Consider the following 23,701-nt stretch of genomic DNA (forward strand, 5'->3'; position numbering starts at 1 on the left):
TAATTTCGTTTTTGATTTTGTGTTTATACAGGTTTATCCATATTTTTGTCGGGCCGATTCTATGATTCTGATAGATCTGGGATCTAATATTATGTTAGTTAGGATCCTACAATTTACAACCTTACTAGAGGGGTTTCGATCCAATTCAGATTACAATTGTGACAACCTTGGCTGAGACTAAGGATTTATGGTTGCGGCGGCAGAAATAACTATCTACCTCGGACTTTGAGGCTGTCTATCGGGTAGGGGCCGGGGTGTTGCACTAACCGACATACATTAACAAAGAGGAGGCCCCGGCCCGCCGGTGAAGCAAAGGACATAGATCCATTATGAAGTATGTTTATGATGTATTTTTTATATTCAGAATGTAGTTTTTTCCGATAAATTTGGTCAAATTTTAAAATAAACTAACTTAGGACCAAGTTCATAGGCCATATATGTTTTAACTATCATATCACTTTTTGTGTCATTACTTAGCCAATAAGCGATTATACTGCACTCTTTTTTTCTCTGGCAGTCATTAAGAAAAGCCCTTGCTTTCTAGACCTTGGAGAGATGCTGCTCCGGTAAGGAGAGGTTTCTTCTTCTTATTGGGCCATTATCCTCTTCTAACCTTTTCTTTTGCGAAAGGGCTAACTGTCACATATTAAGTATCACTAGTACTTACAAACACACCTATAGAAAAATATAAAATTACATTTAAATTTATGGGAGGGGGGAGTCTTCTTCCTCTTGCATCCACTAGCGGCGCGCCATGAGTATAGCTTGATGCCGCCTAGGCCTACACCTCGACGGAGCAAACTTTTTAAACCCAGAAGTTTGTAGAAGTAGCAACCATGAAGTCTTCGATGTGACCAAGAGACGCCGACGATTGCGATCTGCAAAGCAAATCGCCACGATAGAGAGGAAAACCCCGATGAGGTCATGTAAAATCTGAATAACACGAGCGCCGGCCATGTTCATACGGATCCATCGGATAACTGAACCAACCAGATCCTGGAAGACCTGACAAAGACACGGCTCCACATGCCCTTCGCTGGTGATAAGCACATCAACAGAACAAGGAATGAGCAGGATGGACATTATTCCTATGAGAGGACAGCACCACCGCCTTGCCGCCCCAAACCAAACTCGAAGACTCCCTAAGAAACCTTAAAAAAATCATCAATCACGTTGCATGATATTTCTGGGTCTGATGTCGGCCTCGCCACCGTCTAGGACCTGTACACCGACTCACTGTTCTCCGGTGGCATAGCCAGACCGTGTTGCTGCTGAAGATCACCACACTAGATCACAAATACCGCCATCGCGCATCACATGCTGACAGCCGCAGCCCGACCACGGATCGCCATCGCCGTACGGCCACAACCAACCAGCTTCATAAATTCTCTCTCTCGTTTTCGGAGCTAGATAGGCTTTGACTGACGATAACGACAGGGATCGGATCACGAGTGGCGGCTAGGGTTAGAGCATCTATAGTCGGGCTCTGTAAAACCCCCTCATATGCCCAGGCAGGCTCGGTCACTGACCGGTAAAAAACTGACCTAGACGGGACCCTCAAACCGGCCTCAAACGCCCGGTCTGACCAGCTCCCCTCATATCCAGCCCAAATATGGGACATATATGGGGAAGTCTGGGAGCCTCCGCCATGTTGAACCCAGCCCACGCTTGCACACCCGACCCCACATATATTCGTCCCCATCCGCTACCTGGACAATGAAGGAAATATGCCCTAGAGGCAATAATAAAGTTGTTATTTTATATTTCCTTATATCATGATAAATGTGTGTTATCCATGCTAGAATTATATTAACCAGAAACTTGATACATGTGTGGATACATAGACGAAACAATGTGTCCCTAGTAAGCCTCTACTAGACTAGCTTGTTAATCAAAGATGGTTAACTTGTCTAACCATAGACATGTGTTGTCATTTGATGAACGGGATCAAATCTTTAGGAGAATGATGTGATGGACAAGACCCATCTGTTAGCTTAGCATGTTGATCGTTCATTTTTATTGCTATTGCTTTCTTCATGTCAAATACATATTCCTTCAACTATGAGATTATGCAACTCCCAGATACCGGAGGAATACTTTGTGTGCTATCAAACGTCACAACGTAACTGGGTGATTATAAAGATGCTCTATAGGTATATCTGAAGGTGTCTGTTGTGTTGGCATAGATCAAGATTAGGATTTGTCACTCTGAGTATCAGAGAGGTATCTCTGGGCCCTCTCGGTAATGCACATCATAATAATCCTTGCAAGCAATGTGATTAATGAGTTAGTTGCGGGATGATGCATTACGGAACGAGTAAAGAGACTTGCCGGTAACAAGATTGAACTAGGTATGATGATACCGATGGTCGAATGTCGGGCAAGTAACATATCGATGACAAAGGGCATAACATATGTTGTCATAACGGTTCGACCGATAAAGATCTTCGTAGAATATGTAGGAATCAATATGAGCATCCAGGTTACTCTATTGGTTATTAACCGGAGAGGTGTCTCGGTCATGTCTACATAGTTCTCAAACCCGTAGGGTCCGCACGCTTAACGTTCGATGACGATTTTGTATTATATGAGTTATGTGATTTGGTGACCGAATGTTGTTCGGAGTCCCGGATGAGATCACGGACATGACGAGTAGTCTCGAAATGCTCGAGAGGTAAAGATTGATATATAGGATGATGGTATTCAGACACCGGAAGTGTTTTGGGATGCACCGGGTACTTATCGGGTCACCGGAAGGGGTTCCGGGTTCCCCCGGCAAAAGATATGAGCCTTATGGGCCAAGAGGGGAAACACACCAGCCACAAAGGGGCTGGTGCCCCCCTCATATGGGCTGGCCAAATTGGAGAAGGAAAGGGGAAGAAGGAAAGGAAAAAGGGAATAGGATTCCCCCTTCCCCCTCTTCCCTTCCTACTCCGAATAGGAATAGGAAAGGGGGGAGGCCAAATTGGGAGGACGCCAAGTAGGATTCCTCCTACTTGGGGCACCCCCTTGGCTTCCTCTACTCCCCTCCAACCTATATATATATATGAGGGGGGGCACCAACGATTGTTTGCCGTGTGCGGGGCCCCCCTCCATAGTTTACGCCTCCGGTCATATTCACGTAGTGCTTAGGCGAAGCCCTGCGCGGATCACATCACCATCACTATCACCACGCCGTCGTGCTGATGGAACTCTCCCTTGACATTTTGCTGGATCAAGAGTTCAAGGGATGTCATCGAGATGAATGTGTGCAGAACTCGGAGGTGTCGTATGTTTGGTGCTTGATCGGTCGGAACGAGAAGAAGTTTGACTACATCAACCGCGTTGTCAAACGGTTCCGCTTTCGTTCTACGAGGGTACGTGGACACACTCTCTCCCTCTCTTTGATATGCATCTCGTAGATAGATCTTGCATGAGCGTAGGATTTTTTTTAAATTGCATGCTATGTTCCCCAACAGTGGCATCCGAGCCAGGTCTATGCGTAGATGATATGCACGAGTAGAACACAAAGAGTTATGGGTGGTGATCATCATACTGCTTACCACAAATGTCTTATTTTGATTCGGTGATATTGTTGGATGAAGCGGCCCGGACCAACCTTACATGACCACGTTCATGAGACCAGTTCCACCGACAGACATGCAACTAGTTTTGCATAAAAGTGGTTGGCGGGTTTCTGTTTCTCCAACTTTAGTTGAATCGAATTTGACTGCGGCCGGCCTTGTTGAAGGTTTAAACAACAAAATTGATAACTCACCGTTGTGGTTGTGATGCTTAGGTAAGAACGGTTCTTAATAGAAGCCCGTAGCAGCCACGTAAAACTTGCAACAACAAACTAGAGGACATCTAACTTGTTTTTGCAGGGCATGTTGTGATGTGATATGGTCAAGACATGATGTGATATACGTTGTTGTATGAGATGGTCATGTTTTGTAAAAGTTATCGGCAACTGTCAGGAGCCTTATGGTTGTCGCTTTATTGTATGAAATGCAAACGCAATGTAATTGCTTTACTTTATCACTATGCGTTAGCGGTTGTTGTAGAAGTAATAGTTGGCAAGACGACCACGACGCTACGATGGAGATCAAGGTGTCAAGCCGGTGACGATGGAGACCATGACGGTGCTTTGGAGATGGAGATCAAAGGCACAAGATGATGATGGCCATATCATGTCACATATTTTGATTGCATGTGATGTTTATCTTTTATGCATCTTATTTTTCTTGTACAGCGGTAGCATTATAAGATGATCCCTCACTAAAATTTCAAGGTATAAGTGTTCTCCCTGAGTATGCACCGTTGCGACAGTTCGTCGTGCTGAGACACCACGTGATGATCGGGTGTGATAAGCTCTAAGTTCACATACAACGGGTGCAAGACAGTTTTGCACATGCGGAATACTCAGGTTAAACATGACGAGCCTAGCATGTACAAACATGACCTCGGAACACTGGAGACCGAAAGGTCGAACGTGAATCATATAGTAGATATGATCAACATAGAGATGTTCACCATTGAAGACTACTGCATCTCACGTGATGATCAGACATGGTTTAGTTGATTTGGATCACGTGATCATTTAGATGACTCGAGGGATGTCTATGTAAGTGGGAGTTCTTAAGTAATATGATTAATTTAACTTAATTTATCATGAACTTAGTCCTGATAGTATTTGCATATCCATGTTGTAGATCAATATCTCGTGTTGTAGCCCCCTATGTTTTTGATGTGTTCCTAGAGAAAACTAAGTTGAAAGATGATAGCAGCATTGATGCGGACTTGGTCCATGATCTGAGGAGTATCCTCGTTGCTGCATAGAAGAATTATGTCGTTGATGCACCACTAAGTGACAGACCTATTGCAGGAGCAGATGCAGACGTTATGAACGTTTGACAACCTCGGTATCATGACTACTTGATAGTTTAGTGCACCATGCTTTATGAGCTAGAACCGGGACTTCAAAATCGTTTCGAACGCCACAGAGCATATAAGATGTTCCAAGAGTTGAAAATGGTATTTCAGACTCATGCCCATGTCGAGAGGTATGAACCTCTAACGAGTACTTTGCCTACAAGATGGAGGAGAATGGCTCAGCCAGTGAGCATATACTCAGAATGTCTGGGTAGTACAATCTCTTGAATCAAGCCGGAGAGGTACTTTGACGATGCCCTGGCGGGTGTCTGAATAGTAAAGGGCCAATGCTCAAAGGATGTCATGTTTGAGTGAATGTATCATGGTTATCCAGACTTTGTTTTATGAACCAAGGCTTGTAATATATTTATGCCTTTATCTGAAACTATTTTCCTCTTGTGCGGCCGTTTCAATTCTGAAAGTTTGCTAGTCGTCGGCTTCAGCCCCCACGTAGATGCTACGGGGGTGTTCGATATGTTGGAAATATGCCCTAGAGGCAATAATAAAATGATTATTATATTTCCTTGTTCATGATAATTGTCTATTATTCATGCTTTAATTGTATTATCCGGAAATCGTAATACATGTGTGAATACATCGACCACAATGTGTCCCACGTAAGCCTCTAGTTGACTAGCTCGTTGATCAACAGATAGTCATGGTTTCCTGGCTATGGACATGGGGATGTCATTGATAACGGGATCACATCATTAGGAGAATGATGTGATGGACAAGACCCAATCCTAAACATAGCACAAGATCGTATAGTTCGTTTGCTAGAGTTTTTCCAATGTCAAGTATCTTTTCCTTAGACCATAAGATTGTGTAACTCCCGGATACCGTAGGAGTGCTTTGGGTGTACCAAACATCACAACGTAACTGGGTGACTATAAAGGTATACTACGGGTATCTCTGAAAGTGTCTGTTGGGTTGACACGGATACAGACTGGGATTTGTCACTCCGTATGACGGAGAGGTATCTCTGGGCCCACTCGGTAATGCATCATCACAATGAGCTCAAAGCGACCAAGTGTCTGGTCACGGGATCATGCATTACGACACGAGTAAAGTGACTTGCCGGTAACGAGATTGAATGAGGTATTGGGATACCGACGATCGAATCTCGGGCAAGTAAAGTACCGATTGACAAAGGGAATTGTATACGGGGTTGCTTGAATCCTCGACATCATGGTTCATCCGATGAGATCATCGAGGAGCATGTGGGAGCCAACATGGGTATCCAGATCCCGCTGTTGGTTATTGACCGGAGAGCAATCTCGATCATGTCTACATGTCTCCCGAACCTGTAGGGTCTACACACTTAAGGTTCGGTGACGCTAGGGTTGTAGAGATATGAATATGCAGTAACCCGAAAGTTGTTCGGAGTCCCAGCTGAGATCCTGGACATCACGAGGAGTTCTGGAATGGTCCAGAGGTGAAGAATTATATATAGGAAGTGCAGTTTCGGCCATCGGGAGAGTTTCGCGGGTCACCGGTATTGTACCGGGACCACCGGAAGGGTCCCGGGGGTCCACCGGGTGGGGCCACCCATCCCGGAGGGCCCCATGGGCCAAAGTGGGGAGGGGAACCAGCCCATAGTGGGATGGTGCGCCCCCCTTGGCCCACCCCATGCGCCTAGGGTTGGGAACCCTAGGGTGGGGGGCGCCCCACCTGGCTTGGGGGGCACTCCACCCCTTGGCCGCCCCCCCCTAGGAGATCCCATCTCCTAGGGCCGGCGCACCCCCTAGGGGGCCTATATAAAGGGGGGAGGGAGGGAGCAGCCGCACCCTTGAGTCATGGTGCCTCCCTCTCCCCTGCAACACCTCTCCCTCTCGTAGTAGAACGGCGAAGCCCTGCTGCGGTGACCCCTGCATCCACCACCACGCCGTCGTGCTGCTGGATCTTCATCAACCTCTCCTTCCCCCTTGCTGGATCAAGAAGGAGGAGACGTCACACAGACCGTACGTGTGTTGAACGCGGAGGTGCCGTCCGTTCGGCGCTAGGATCTCCGGTGATTTGGATCACGTCGAGTACGACTTCCTCATCCCCGTTCTTTGAACGCATCCGCGCGTGATCTACAAAGGTATGTAGATGCAATCCGATCACTCGTTGCTAGATGAACTCATAGATGGATCTTGGTGAAACCGTAGGAATTTTTTTGTTTTCTGCAACGTTCCCCAACACGGTATAGCGCGCGATCACACTTGACCCAACGTCTTAGTCCGTAAAGGAGGTCTCTGTGTAGCGAACCAGGCAATCAGACTATGTGGCTTTATTACTTTCACTTACCATAGGAGTTTGATGGTGGGGCTAAGGACTAGACCCTGGTGCGTATGCAACCGTCCGAACTAGGATGGCTTTATCGCATGACTGGGCGAAGACCAGTCCTTCGTATAATACGGAGTAAATCACAAAAGATTTGTAGTCAGTCGCCGAATCGCCGACGATCTCTCACCCTATCTTGACAGTTAGTTTTCTGCTTTCTCTACGGAGGTGTTTGACCGGACAAACCAGAAACACAATCGTAGTAGTTCTCCCTTTACTACCTTAGCCGAACTAGCAGAACATAAGGTGGTAATCATAAGTGTCGGGCAACACAACTATAGAACAAAGACATGATTCGGAGCTGATGCATATAATGCAATATTCGGGACGCCGAAGTATACACTAAAAGTATTAGGACTTTTGAACATATACGTGGCCGAATAGAGCCCCCGACATTTAGGCCGGACCAAAGTATACATGGCAATCTGAAGAAAGGAGGGAATACATGTTATGAAATAAACCAGTACCGAACAGGGGTTAGCAAAAACGGTTTCCATTCTAATCTGATTGATACGTCAAAACGTGCTATTACAGATAATGCCATAGACATCAAGGCTATTTTACATGCCGAGAATTTGTAAAGAAGGGGAAGCTATATACAGGTCCTAAAAGGAAAGGGTAGTCTTGAAGATCCCATTGATGCCCTGCCGGATGTCTGCGTCGTTTCTCCTTGGTAGAAAATCATTTGAGAGGAGCGGTCGATGGTCGTTTATATGAAAAGGGTCCCAGAAAGAGCCCATGCACGACCGTAGGGTAGTTAGGTTTTAATGAACCTATAGTATGAGGGAGAAAAGATCAAAGAAGAAAAGTTAAGGTCCAAATAGGGTCAAGCCGCACTATAGACCTTGTCCGCAGTGTACCTCCGTCGTTGCCTAGGGTATTTTGAGTGCGTAATTATGCACACGCAGTACCTATGCCGCGGTTGTGTGGGGCGATCGGCGGAGGAGAAACTGCTAATCTAGCTCTGGATTCACCGAGATGTCATTCTACAGAGTAGGCCAGACTCGCTTAGCAATGTCCGGGGTCTTGATGACCGATGAAGTATTCAGCTTGATGAAGCCGCTCCGCACTTCAGCTGCGAGGGCCGTCGTGTGCTCCTCCGTACGGAGGGAGCGCTCCATGTTTCCATTGACTGTTATAACGCCACGCGGTCTGGGAATTTTGAGTTTTAAGTAAGCGTAGTGCGGGACTGCATTGAAATGGACGAAGGCGGTTCGTCCAAGCAGTGCCTGATAACAACTGCGAAAGGGGACAATGTCGAAGATCAAGTCTTCGCTTCAGGAGTTATCCGGTGAACACAATACTACTTCCAATGTTAATGAACCCGTGCAGCGGGCCTCTACGTCGGGTATCACTCCTTTAAAGGTGGTGTTACTGGGCTTGATTCTTGATGGGCCAATACCCATTTTACAGACAGTGTTTTGATAGATCAGGTTAAGACTGCTGCCGTCGTCCAAAAGGACTCGGGTGAGATGGTATCCATCAATGATTGGATCAAGGACCATGGTTGCCGAACCTCCATGACAAATAGTGGTCGGGTGGTCCCTGCGATCGAAGGTGATCGGGCAAGCCGGCCCTGGGTTGAATTTATGGGCAACAGGCTCTACGGCGTAGACGTCCCTTAGTGCGCGCTTGCGCTCCCTCTTGGGGATATGCGTGACGTATATCATATTCACTGTTTTCACCTCAGGGGAAAATTTCTTCTGGCCCCCTGTGTTCGGTGGGTGGGGCTCATCATCGTCCTCGCTTGGCGGCCCTTTCCCGTTATGTTCGGTATTTAACTTACCGACCTGTTTAAAGACCCAACAGTTTCTATTGGAATGATTGGCAGGCTTGCCGGGGTGCCATGAATCTGGCAAGGCCAGTCGAGTATTTTTTCCTTTGAATGGCTTCTTCCGCTGACCGGGCTTAGAGCGACTGAATCCGGCGTTGACTGTTGTATGTTTAGTTTCTTCATTGTTATTCCGACGCTTGTGTTTGTTATGTCGTGGCCTTCCGTTGTCATCCCTGGCTTCGGAGGTGCCAGGGTCGCTGGTACTGTTCATTGGTATGCGTCGGTGCTATACAAACGGTTTTTGACCCCTTTCCGCGACGGCATTTGGAACCGTCTCCTAGTTTGTGACGGTGATAGGGGGGTCCTTCCCACACGACAAAGAAACTGTCGGGGATATGCCGTCCTGGCACACACGCTATCCCGGCTAGTGCTCAAATACGTAAATACGTACAGTAGAGCTAAAAAATACAATTATACAGGCGAAATTGTTTCCGGTTGCAAGTACATCCCATACAGCCAGTCACCACTAAATGTTTCCGTTCGTATGTACATCTCACATAGTCGCTCCAAGGAAAACATTTTCGTTCATAGGTACATCACACACAATTTTCCCCATTAAACCGTTTGTGATAGCGTTGCCACTACACATGATATTAACAATTTTATCGTTTGCGTTATTGAATGCATCACACACGGTGCGTAGAAGAAACTGTGTGGCAAAGGCTGTCCATCACACACAGTTTTTATGTGGTAAACGGTTGCGCAAGGTGGCCTAACGCAAACAGTTTTCAAGAGGATGTCATGTGTGATTGTTCATTGATCCAGCAACATTTATTCCTAGAAACTATGTGCATTGCCTTAGGTCATCGCCCACGGTGTTTTCTCAATAACCTTTTGCAATAGGAAAACTCAATTAGCAGGCTAATTGCCCTATTATTAATATAATCCATTTACTAATCTAATCGACATTCATATTAAGCACATAATATATCTCATTCCATATTAAGGAAGCAGGATTTCATAATTGAAATACATCCGAGTACAACATGATTTAGCTTCAGCACTCAGCTACCCCATTACACGACTGCACCAACACCAAGTTTCACATCCAACATCTAGAACTTTTCGAAATTAGCATCATAGACGGTACATCACTACTAGGGAAAAGCTTATAGGCAGTCGCTTACTAGTAGCGAGGGTTTATAACCCTCGCTACTGCTACTTACTAGTAGCGCTGGTTTTTAACCCTCGCTACTACTAAGTTGATACTAGTAGCGCGGGTTTTGAACCCTCGCTACTACTAGGCGGTCTCTACCATGCCCTCCCGGGCCATGCCATAGTAGTAGCGAGGGGTACAAATCCGCGCTACTACTAAGTTGATAGTACTAGCACGGTTTTACACCCCTCGCTACTACTAAGTACGAGGTAGGTGAAATCCCCGTATCCTCACCCGAATCCCTCCTCTCTCCCTCGCTTTCCCTCTCTCTCACTCTGCTCGTCTCTCCCTCATACTCCAACGGTGGCTGCCGCTGGTAAACTCTACTTTCTTCGCCCCCTCCCTCTCCGGGATCCCTTCGGTGGGCGGTCGCCGGAACTCCTCGCCGCCACCAAGATGCGGAAGCGCGACCACAGCATCCTCCTCCTCGCCACCTTCACCGTCTTCTTCTTGCTCCAGGTCAGCCCTCCTCCTTCCCCCTCTCCGATTCGATCCGGAATGCTAGCTGACCCATCCCCCTCCTCCTCCGGCAACACGAGGGCGACTTCTCGTTCCGGGTGACATGGACCTCCTCCTGCCGCCGCTCGTCGCCAACCTCAACGGCGATGGCCGCCGCGAGGAGCTGCTCCCCACATACGATGCCAAGATGCAGGTGCTCCAGCTCCCGGCCCACGCCGGGCTGGCCTCAGCGGCCGCCCTCGACGACTTCCACGAGGCATGCGCCATGGCCGAGATATCCCTGCTCCCGGCCAACGTGCGTGTGTCACGGGGTCGAGATTTTTTTTGGTTTTTCAAATTAATAGTAGTAGCGCGGGTCACAGACACGCGCTACTACTAACACACGTACTAGTAGCGCGGGATGCACCGCGCTACTACTACTAGTTAGCTGTAGCGCCGTAGTAGTAGCGCAAGCACCCGCGCTACTACTAGCTTTTAACCCGCACTACTACTAGGCTTTTTCCTAGTAGTGCATAGACAGATGCATCTCATCTCGAAAACTGTTGAAGCAGAAGGCGAATATTGAGCCTTCATTCATGTTGAAGGTCTTTGCAACTTTAGGCCAGTGCATGTGGATGATATACCGTCCATCCTTTGACCTTTTCAAGACCACTTCAATCTTGAACCATGGATGTTGTATGAAAACTTTCCTCGCCTCCTGACCACAGAGGTGGTTTGAGTGGTAATCATCAGTGAACCCTGAAAACAAGGATGTGCATAAATATCTTCTCTATATTGGAAATGGGGCAAAGGAATAAAAAGGCAAGGTATAATAGTTAGTACCATCTTGTAAACCTCAGTTCTTCCCATTGTTTCCTTGCAACACATATAAGGTAGTTAGTCATCATGTTAAGTAAGGGTTCACATGTTATCAGTAAAATATGTTGATAATAAATAAGCACATTGCAGATTCATTAGATTAATTCAAGCCACATGGAAAACCCATTTATCCAAACCAAGCATGATTAAGTACTAGGAAATATAGCACTTGTATATGTTTCCCATGTATTAAGTGCAGCCAAATTTGATTTATTCCTCACATGGTATACAATAACAGAATGCAACCACAACAATTGAACATCGCATTGCAGAATTGAACCAAGCAGTTAACTAAACACCACAATAAATGAACCAAACGTTAACTGAGCACCACATTGCACAATATAACATACTCCTAATAGAAGATCAGACAGTTAACCAAACCAAGCATGCGTAACAACTTGGAAATATAGCAATTGTATTTGTTTCTCATGTATTTAGTACAACCAAATTTGATTTATTTCTCACATGGTATACAATAACATAATGCACCCACAACAATTAAGCATCGCATTGCAGAATTGAACCAACCAGTTAACTAAACACCAAAACAAATGAACCAAACGTTAACTGAGCACCACATTGCACAATATAACATACTCCTAATAGAAGATTGGTCAGTTAACCAAACCAAGCATGCTTGCCAACTGGGAAAATTGCACCCTGAAGAATTGAACATCACATTTGCAGAATTGAATCAAATAGTTAACTGAACACCACATTGCACGACATATAGAACATATACACTAGAGCAAAAGATTGTATGGTAAAAGTAGATAGCACAATTCACTAGAATTTGTTAAGGAAAGGCAGTAGCTAGCAAACTGAACATGGGTCCATATAGTGAGGTAATAAGACAAGCCACTCCTCATTGTCAGAGATATCGATGACGATTGGCTCCTTGGACATGGAAGAGGGCGAGGCCTCCGCATCGTGGGTGCCCTCGTCATAGTGGCGAGTTTTCTGAGCTGCTTCGCGCACCAACCTGCTGGCTCTCGAGATGAGGTAAGCACGTGCACGCTGAGAAAACACCACGTAGTCTTTGTCGAAGGCACCGACGGTGACCTTGAGGAAATGCCACGAACTATCATTTAAAGCAGCCAACTGAGTCGCGGCGTTGGCACGCGAGGCGTCGACGGTGGCCTCGACGGCGAGGTGCTCCTCCAAGATCTAGGGTTTGGCATGAATGGAAGCCATCGCGACCTCATCCACGTGTGCAGCTGCGATTTTGCTTCTCTGCTGCAAAATGGTCCTTGAGATCCTGGCTATACTGCATGCACGATGGCTTAGGGCGGCAATTATTTGGTGGAGGGGTCGGTGATTTGGGTGGAAGGTGTCGCGCTTGCGCCGGCAGTCGGGGCATGTGGGATGTGGAAGGAGGAGGAGGATGGGGTCAGGTGTGGATTACCTGCCTGGATAGGTGAGGCCGAGCAGCATGAAGGAGGGTCGCCGGCGAGGAGGTGGCGTTGCAAGCAACGAGTGAAAGTTTCAACTTGGAAAGGAAAGAGGAAACAGGGGAAATGTGGCTTTTGGTAGGGGGGGCGGGAAGGTAGGTGTTTCCGTGGAAGCCAAAAATTTGGAATCGCTTCAGCAAAAAAACTAGCGCGCAAAGTGTCATCAGACATGGTCCCTTATTCAGAGCGGGCTATGGACTGTAGCCGTTGCACCTTCTAGCATAAGCCTGTTACGTCTCCAACATATCTATAATTTTTTATTGTTGCATGCTATTATATTACCTATTTTGGATGTTTAATGGCCTTTAATATGATCTTTTATATTATTTTTGGGACAAACCTATTAACCGGAGGCCCAGTGAGAGTTAGTGTTTTTTGCCTATTTTAGAGTTTCGCGGAAAAGGAATACCAAACGGAATCCGAACGTAATGAAACCTTCGCGATGATATTTCTTGGAACGAAAGCAAACTAGAAGACTTGGAGTTGAAGTCTGGAACTCCGTGAGGTGGCCACGAGGCAGGAGGGCACGCCCAGAGGGGGTAGGCGCGCCCCCCACCCTCATGGGCCCCATGTAGCTCCGCGGACATACTTCTTCCGCCTATATATACTCTTATACCCTAGATCGATCAGAGAGAGCCACAAAACCACTTTTCCACCGCCGCAACCTTCTGTAACCGTGAGATCCCATCTGGGGACCTTCTGCAGTGATCTGCTGGAGGGGGAATCAATCATGGAGGGCTTCTACATCAACACCATAGCCTCTCCGATGAAGCGTGAGTAGTTTACCACAGACCTTTAGGTCCATGGTTATTAGCTAGATGGCTTCTTCTCTCTCTTTGATTCTCAATACAAAGTTCTCCTCGATGTTCTTGGAGATCTATTCGATGTAATACTCTTTTGTAGTGTGTTTGCCAAGATCCGATGAATTGTGGGTTTATGAACAAGATTATCTATGAATATTATTTGGTTCTTCTCTGAATTCTTATATGCATGATTTGATATCTTTGCAAGTCTCTTCGAATTATCGGTTTAGTTTGGCCTACTAGATTGATCTTTCTTGCAATGGGAGAAGTGCTTAGCTTTGGGTTCAATCTTGCAGTGTCCTTTCCCAGTGACAGTAGGGGCAGCAAGGCACGTATCCTATTGTTGCCATAGAGGATAAAAAGATGGGGTTTATACCATATTGCTTGATTTTATCCCTCTACATCATGTCATCTTGCTTAAAGCATTACTATGTTCTTATGAACTTAATACTCTAGATGCATGCTAGATAGCGGTGGATGTGTGGAGTAATAGTAGTAGATGCAGAATCATTTCAATCTACTTGACACGGACGTGATGCCTATATTCATGATCATTGCCTAGATATTCTCATAACTACGCACTTTTCTATCAATTCTCGACAGTAATTTGTTCACCCACCGTAATACATGCTATCTTGAGAGAAGCCACTAGTGAAGCCTATGGCCCCCGGGTCTATTTCTTATTATATTGCATCTCTTTTATTTACATGGCATCTTTTTTACTATTTTGCAATCTTTACTTTTTAATCTATACAACAAAAATACCAAAAAAAATTACTTTACTATCTCTATCAGGTCTCACTTTTGCAGGTGACCGTGAAGGGATTGACAACCCCTTTATCGCGTTGGTTGCGAGGTTCTTGATTGTTTGTGTAGGTACTAGGTGACATGTGTGTTGTCTCCTACTGGATTGATACCTTGGTTCTCCAAAACTTTGGGAAATACTTACGCTACTTTGCTGCATCAACCTTTCCTCTTCAAGGTAAAACCAACGCATGCTCAAGAGGTAGCAATGCCGTATGCGTACTATACTCCGACGGTGATCCAAGATATTTTTTGTTGTATCTCACACGGTTGGTTATAATAAACTGTGTGGGATCTACTTGATTTTTCGTCTTGATTTGAATTACATAACAGGGTCACAGCGGCAATGGACGATGTTTGAATTGTTAGACCTTTTACCTGCAGTGAGCATGCAACTATATGTGTGTCATAAAAGAATTGTTGGGGATATGACTATTTGTGTAAGCCATCCAGGAGGGGCCGGGTTACGCAATAGAGGTTCATCAGAATCCCAAGACTAAGGCATGAAGATGGCGGTTCACTAAAAGGCTTAAAGGCCCACAGGCGACTCTGAGGCCCGTAAAGATAAACCGCCATGATGGTATAACTTGTACTGTAAGGTAGAAGTCACTAGTCGCCGAGCCGGACACTGTTTATGAGCCGGCCGGGACCCTGTAGGCTGCAGGGCGTCAACCCGTGTATATAAGGGGACGACCCGCTAGCAGCTTAGGGGAGAAACAACTGATCGAGAGCAAGGCATAGCGTATTTCGCTCCCTGGTCATCGAAACCTCAAGCAATTCCAACCCAACTAGACGTAGGCCTTCCTTCACCGTAAGGGGCTGAACTAGTATAAACCTCGAGTGTCCTTGTCCTGATTAACCCCTTTAAGCTTCCTAGTTGCGATGGCAACACGATTAAGTCCTTGCAAAAGGACATCTACCGTGACAATTCCACGACAGTTGGCGCCCACCGTGGGGCCAGCGCACGGTGGATTTGATTTCTTGAAGGGAAGCTTCGAAGGGCTCAAGGGATACGCAGTTGGCCGGATGACCAAGAGTCGTCGCGGCAAGATCTACATCGACGACGAAGGCTGGGGCCCCGACGCCGGCTCATTTGAGTACAGGTACCGGGTCCCCTTTGGCGGAATTCACGTCTTCATCGGCCGGATTGATGAGCCGGGCCCTAAGCCGGACAGCTGCACCAACCTCGTCGAGACAGCTCAGCGTGCGAAACCCGCCCAAGCTCAACCCGTCGTGAAGCGTGCCTTTGTGGGTTGCATCCACGGAGGTGAACTTTCTGAAGGCTCTGAAGGTGAAGGTGAGCCGGCCGTCCTCTCTGACGGTGATTCGTCCGCCGGCTCAACAGATTCGCTGTATCAAGTTCAAGATGGTGTGCTTGGGGGCTGTTCCGATGGCAGCACTATTCCAGACCCCTCAGAGTCGCCAAACTGGGCAGGAGTCTTCATGGCTGGTACTCAACCCGGCCAAAATTCTACGGCCTCAGCGGCTATAACGTCCGGGTTAGGAGCAGCCATGGCAGGAGGCCCTGTGCGCTCACCGGCTCAGGTGCTGATGGATCTCATGGATAAACTTACGGCCTTGTTAACTGCTACAGTCGTCCCTGCGAACCAATCTGAGCATGAGGCAGAGGTGGCACAGGTTCGCGATGAGATCGCCCGGGCCAAGGAAACCTTAGCAGCTGAAGATACTAGATTAGCCACAGAGCGGGCGGCTTTGGACGTACGGGCGCAGCAAATTCAGGCAGAGGCCTTTTAGCTCACGTTGAGCTTGAACGCATCTAATGAGGTAATGAGGAGGAGACATCAGAAAACTCAGTCCCGTTTACCTCAGATTTATGATCCTCGGAATCTCTTTGCTACACCCGGGGCCGGCCCAAGTAACCCGCCAGGTGCAAATCATTTTATGACATCCGGAGCGGGAGGCCCAGTCCAGCCTCAGGTGACGGTGCCTCTTCACGGCAATATGGCACCGCCCCATTACGTACCAATACCACAGGGTCACTTCTCCAACCCCATGGAGAACTTAATCACAGCATCAACACGTTTGGCGGCTACCCCGGTAGATGGTGATGATCCGACAGAAGTGGAAACCCGAAGGATCAGGGAACTTGTCCAAACAGCCCTGGCTCAGCAAGAGATCTACTCCTACAGCCGGGACAGGATTCACTCAACTCCTCCGCCCTCGTTAGCTCCACCTCGTCAAAACCGGAGCCCGAGTTACAGTAGACACATGGAGTCAGAGGCCTTGTCAAGTAGCGCTCAGCGCCGGAACCAGCCCGGCGGGTATAACTCGGTTCAGGAACGGATACGTCAGGAGGACGAGCAGGCAGCTCAGCTAGCGGCTTAGCTAGTAGCCCAACAGGACTCACCGGCTTACCCGACAACTTCCGTTGAGGTGGGTGTTGCTACTAGAACCGGAGGAGTTCCTTGTCTGGTACCGGCTCTACGTAATGTATGTCTGCCCAAGGATTTCAAGGGACCTCGAAAGGTGCCGAATTATACGGCCGATTTACAGCCTGGGGCGTGGATTGAAAGTTACGAGATGGCCATGGAGTTGCTGGAGGTTAGTGATGAAGCGATGGCTAAATACTTCACCATGATGTTGGACGGAACGGCCCATTCTTGGTTAAAGGGTTTGCCACCCAATTCCATTAGTTCATGGGCAGAGCTAAAGGCCCGTTTCATCCAGAACTTCAAGGACACTTGCAAGCAGTCTATGTCGATTGTGGACCTGACAAATTGTAAGCAGGAGGAAGGTGAATCTACGACTCATTGGGTGCGCCGGGTCAAAGACATAATACATTCGTCTGACAAGATGGATGCCGGCTCAGCAATTCTCATGCTGGAGAAGAATTGCCACTTTGAGCCTCTGAGACAGAAACTGGGGCGCCTTAAGCGTGATTGCAACGATATGGGGACGCTGATGGCAGCTTTAGTCAAGTATGCCGATTCTGATAGTACCAAGGATCCCGCGTCTGATGAGGAAAAGACAGGGAAGGGAAAGAAGAATGGTAATGGAAAGGGTCAGCAGCATAACCCGGCGAGTCAAGCAGGCAATAAGCGTAAGGCGGACGGTAACCCGGAATTTGTGGCCAATGCACAGAGTAACAATCAGAATCACAAAGGAAAGCCACCCCCTCGGTTTGGTGGGTCAGGTCCGTCTCTTGAGCAACTACTCAATGAGCCCTGCCCGAAACACGGCACCCGGGAACGACCAGTGACTCATTTATGGAAGGATTGCGCAATCATGAAGGCTTTCAAGAATTCTAATACGTTTGATGGCAATCAAGGCCCGGGCGGCAGCTCAGGAGCTGGCGGCTTTCATGGCCCGGGCGGCGGTTCAGGATCCGGTTTTCAGGGAAGCCAGGGTGGTTATAATCAACAGCAGTCTGGTCAAGGAGGTCAGCAGCAGCAGCAGTCGGGTTATCAGAGTCATCCAAAACAGCTAAACAGTGGGCAGTATCACGTGTTCACCACAAGTTTGTGTAAACATGATCAAAAAGTTCATAAGAGGGCTGTGAATTCTGTTGAGCCGGCAGTCCCTCGTTACTTGAGGTGGTCGGAACAGCCTATTGTCTGGAGCAAGGAGGATCACCCTCCCCGGATTGATAATCCGGGTCAACTGGCCCTGGTGGTGGCACCGCAGGTTGGTGGTTATAAATTTACTAAGGTGCTCATGGATGGAGGGGGTAGCATCAACATCCTCTATTACAAGACCTTTCGGTGCATGGGCTTAACTGACAAGAATTTAAAGACTTCTAACACCGTCTTCCATGGAGTGGTGCCTGGTAAGTCGGCATATCCTGTGGGTAAGATTGAACTAGAGGTGGCTTTTGGAGACGAGCATGATTCTAGGGTGGAAAGGTTAACTTTTGAAGTGGTCAAAATCAAGAGTCCATATCACGCTTTGTTCGGGCGACCAGCTTATGCCAAGTTCATGGCGCGGCCGTGTTATGTTTATTTACAGCTCAAGATGCCGGGTTACAAGGGTACCATCACTGTGCATGGAAGCCGAAAGGTGGCCCTGGAGTGTGAAGAAGGCGATGCGGCTTATGCCGAGTCTGTCTGTGCAGCAGAGGAGCTCAAATTTTATCAAGATAACGTTGACTCGGCGGATATGACCTCCCTCAAGAAGCCGACTACGGAGCATGACCCGGCCATGAAGTTTAAATCGGCTGTAGAGACTAAGCTTGTTGATTTTACTCCGGGCGATTCGTCTAAGCAATTCAGCATCAGTGCCAACTTGGATCCTAAATAGGAAAGCGCGCTCATCGAGTTCATCCATGAGAACCGGGACATCTTTGCGTGGAAGCCTTCTGACATGCCGGGTGTACCGAGAGGACTCGCTGAGCACACTCTTAATATTGATCCGAAGTATAAGCCGGTCAGGCAGTTTCTGCGGGGATTCAATGAGGAACGACGAAAAGCTATAGGAGAAGAGGTCGCCCGGCTCTTGGCAGCTGGGTTCATTGTCGAAGTTTTTCACCCGGAGTGGTTGGCTAACCCGGTGCTCGTGCTCAAGAAAAACGGCACCTGGCGGATGTGTGTGGATTACACGGACTTAAATAAGGCATGTCCGGCTGATCCTTTCGCTCTCCCCCGTATTGATCAAATCATTGATGCTACGGCGGGTTGTGCGCGTTTGAGCTTTTTGGATGCTTACTCTGGTTATCATCAGATCAAGATGGCAGTTAAGGACCAGGAGAAGACGACTTTCATCACTCCGTTTGGAGCCTTCTGCTATGTGTCTATGCCTTTTGGGCTCAAGAGTGCCCAAGCGACTTATCAACGGTGTGTACAGAATTGTCTCCACAATCAGATTGGGCGCAATGTTCATGCTTATGTGGATGACATAGTGGTGAAATCCAGAGAGGCGGAAACCTTGATATCTGATCTCAGAGAAACCTTTGACAATCTCCGGGTTTACAAAATCATGCTTAACCTAGAGAAGTGTGTATTTGGTGTGCCAGCAGGCAAGCTTTTGGGATTCTTGGTCTCAAACAGGGGCATCGAGGCTAATCCGGAGAAGATTAAGGCAATCACTTCTTTGGCTAAACCGGCATGTATCAATGATGTTCAGCGACTGGCGGGTCGTGTTGCCGCTTTAAGCCGGTTCATAAGCTGGTTAGGTGAGAAGGCCCTACCGCTGTACCAACTGATGAAGAAGGCAGACACCTTTGTCTGGAGTAATGCTGCTAATGCTGCTTTTGAGGATTTGAAGAGGCAGTTATCCGAGCCGCCAGTTCTTGCAGCTCCCATTGACAAAGAGCCTTTTCTATTATATCTGGCTGCTAATTCACGAGCCGTCAGTGTGGCAATTGTGGTAGAGCGCAAGGAGGCTGGTAAGGAACATCCGGTTCAACGGCCGGTTTATTATGTCAGTGAGGTACTCATCGTGTCAAAACAAAGATATCCTCATTGGCAGAAACTTGTTTACGGGGTGTTCATGGCAAGCCGGAAGCTGAAGCAATACTTCCAAGGTCACCCTATCACTGTGGTAAGTTCTGCCCCCTTGGGAGACATTATTCAAAACAGAGAGGCTACAGGACGAGTCGCCAAGTGGGCCATCGAGCTCGGGCCTCATGGTCTGAAGTACGTACCACGCACTGCCATTAAATCTCAAGCTTTGGTAGATTTCATCAACGACTGGACAGAGCTACAGGAACCTGAGGAGAAGCCCGATAACACTTATTGGACTATTCACTTTGATGGGTGCAGACAGTTGGAAGGCTCGGGGGCTGGAGTCGTGTTAACTTCCCCTCGAGGTGACAAATTTTGTTATGTGCTCCGGCTTATGTTTCCTTGTAATAACAATGCAGATGAGTACGAGGCCCTACTCCATGGTCTCCGGATGGCCAAAGAGATGAACTTGAGCCGGGTAAGATGCTTGGGAGACTCAGACCTTGTGGCTCAACAGGTGTCAGGCAAGTGGGACTCTAAAGATCCCCTTATGGCGGCTTACCGTCATGAAGTCGATGTTGTGGCTGGACATTTCAAGGGTTATGTGGTGGAACACATTGATCGAAGGAAGAATGAGGCGGCAGATGCCTTAAGCCGGCTGGAATCTCAGCGTAAGCCGGTGCCGCCTCACACCTTTCTTGATGTTTTGCATAATCCTTCTGCTAAGTTACCTACAGAGGAAGATCTGGCAATACCAGACCCAGAGGCACAGCTGGTGGCGGCTCTCCACGTTATCCCGGATTGGATAGTGCCTTATTTGGCTTACATGACCTGGGGAGAGTTGCCTGAAGATGAGACCTTGGCAAGACAAATCGCCCGGCGGTCCAAGTCCATGACAATTGTCAATGGCGAGTTACATCATTGCAGCGTCACTAGAGCGTTTCAACGTTGCGTGTCACCTACAGAGGGTCAGGAGATCCTTCGTGAGATTCATGAAGGCGATTGTGGTCATCACGCCGGCTCAAAATCTCTTGTGGCCAAAGCTTTCCGTCATGGGTTTTATTGGCTGACGGCTCATGCTGATGCAGAAGACCTGGTCAGTAAATGTGACAGATGTCAGAAATTCTCACGACGAGCCCATGTGCCGGCTCAAGAATTGCGGATGATTCCAATTACTTGGCCGTTTGCAGTCTGGGGGATTGATATGGTCGGGCCTTTCAAAAGGTCTAAGGATAAAAAGACGCACCTCTTGGTGGCGGTTGACAGGTTCATAAAGTGGGTGGAGGTGGAGCCAGTCAGTAAGTGTGATGCAACCACGGCGGTCCAGTTTATGAAAAAGGTGATTATTCGCTTTTGTTTTCCACACAACATCATAACTGATAATGGCACTAACCTCTCCAAAGGAGCTATGGAAGAGTTATGTCAACGAGAGCATATCCGGCTTGATGTTTCAGCTGTGGCTCACCCTCAATCCAATGGTCAAGCATAACGAGCTAATCAAGAAATATTGAGGGGTATCAAGCCCCGGCTCTTGGTCCCGTTGCAGTGGACGCCGGGTTATTGGGTGGAGGAGTTACCTTCTGTACTTTGGAGCATCAATACTACACCTAACATATCTACGGGTTACACGCCTTTCTTTATGGTGTATGGAGCAGAGGCGGTCCTGCCAAGTGGCATCCGTCATGACTCACCCCGTGTGGCGGCTTATGTTGAGGAAGACAATGAAAAAGCTCGGCAAGACGCACTTGACCTGTTGGATGAAGAGCGAGACTTGGCAATAGCCCGCTCGGCGATTTACCAGCAAGACCTGCGCCGCTATCACAGCTGCCGGGTTAGGTCCAGAACCTTTCAGGAAGCCGACTTAGTGCTCCGACTCATCCAGGATCAATCTAACATGCACAAGCTATCCCCTCCTTGGGAAGGACCCTTTGTGGTCAGCAAGAATCTGAACAACGGATCATACTACCTTATCGACGTTCGGGAGCACAAAGACTCACGTAAGTCGGAGGAGGAGACCCGTCGGCCGTGGAATATCGCTCATCTTCGGCCTTATTATACTTGAGCCATCAGCTCTAATGTGTATATATTTATACTATGTATATTACATAAAGCAATAAAGCAGGACCTCTGTCCTTTTTTCCACTCCCGAAAAAGGTTTGTGTGTTTTCTTTGTCAGGTGGTGGAGATAACCAAGGAGAAGCGGATCATATCTGAATCCGGCTTTCCTTTGGTCCGACTTATGATCATATCTGAATCTAGTCGTGATCACTTGGGGGCTTTGTGTTCAAACATAGGTCGTATTCGAACCAAAGAGAACATAGTTGTCGATACCCACTTGATCGGCATACTGCCAAACCCACTTGGGGCTTCTTGATCATATTTGAATCATAGCTTAACCCCTTTGGGTCTGACGTGGATTGTATTCGAATCAGCGTCATTAAACAACTCGTATGGTCACTTGGGAGCTTCTTGTTCAAACATAGGTCGTATTCGAACCAAAGAGAACATAGCTGTCGATACCCACTTGATCGGCATCGCCACAGCCACTGGGGGCTAACAGATCGTATCCGAATCTAGCTCAACCCCTTTGGAACGGTTCACTGATCGTATTCGACTCAGAAACCCTAGAATTTTGTTCATCATATTTTACAAGTATCAACATTGGATATCTTGCGACCCTCTTGAAAATACAATGGAATACATTGCAATCCTCCAGGATTAATATTGGTTACATCAGGTTGTTAAGTACCAGGTGAACTTTTATGTGCCAATTTTCAGGAGTAAACTTACCCTCAGGGGTTGGCTTATATAAGCCTGAAAAGCATCCGTAAGCATCACAGGGCAATGCAAGACATTTCTGCAAAGGACATAACAGATTCATATAAACTACAAAGTGCATAGTGACGGCGGCTTATGCAAGTATTAAGGGCCATAAGCATGCGCAAAGGCTGTCGGAGTAATGGGCCACGGGTAGGCTAACCCGAGCCCCACGACCTTTCAAGACATCAGGGCAGGCTGCGCCCCTCAAGACCACAGGGCGAAGAGCCGCCTCCTGGGGAGTCTACGGCAAGACGGCCGACTGCCCGCTCACGGCCGAGTCCCAGGGACGACTTCCAGAGAAGCCGGCTTTGGGGAGTCGACCGGCGACTCCAACAAACCGTGACCTCATCGAGGGGGACGGGGCAGGGGCGTGGCTACAATGAAGCCCACTCCCCACCCCTTACCAAGGGCAGGCACGGCTACAGCGCGCCGTACTTGGGAAGATCTCCCCGCGGCGCAGCACTGTTGCCCAGCAGGCCCTGACATCACCACCACTGTACCTAGCCCTGCGCCCATGATGGCTTGTCTGTACGGCCTGGAGGCAGTAGGGCCCACCAGCCAGCGAGACCTCGGGAGACGGCGGGAGCACCGCCAGTCGAACCCAACAGGAGTCGGCCGAGCCCTCCCTCGGGCCCATGCGCCATTAATCAAGAAGAGATGGGGAGTGGCCACAGTGATCGCCCGCCAGGCGGCGGGGCTGTTGCCACGACCCCATGACCAAGCTTGCATCATCGGGAGCACGGCTATAGTAATCAGCAGCCGGCAAGACCCGCCCACGGCGAACGCGGCCTGTCGGCTCCGTACCAGACCAGTCGGCAGGCCCCAGCAGTCAGCGGAGAAGTCGGAGGTCAGAGACACTGACGGCTGGGCCCACGCCC

This window comes from Triticum urartu, chromosome 1 (assembly GCF_003073215.2).
Source record: "Triticum urartu cultivar G1812 chromosome 1, Tu2.1, whole genome shotgun sequence".
In the NCBI taxonomy this organism is placed as follows: domain Eukaryota; kingdom Viridiplantae; phylum Streptophyta; class Magnoliopsida; order Poales; family Poaceae; genus Triticum; species Triticum urartu.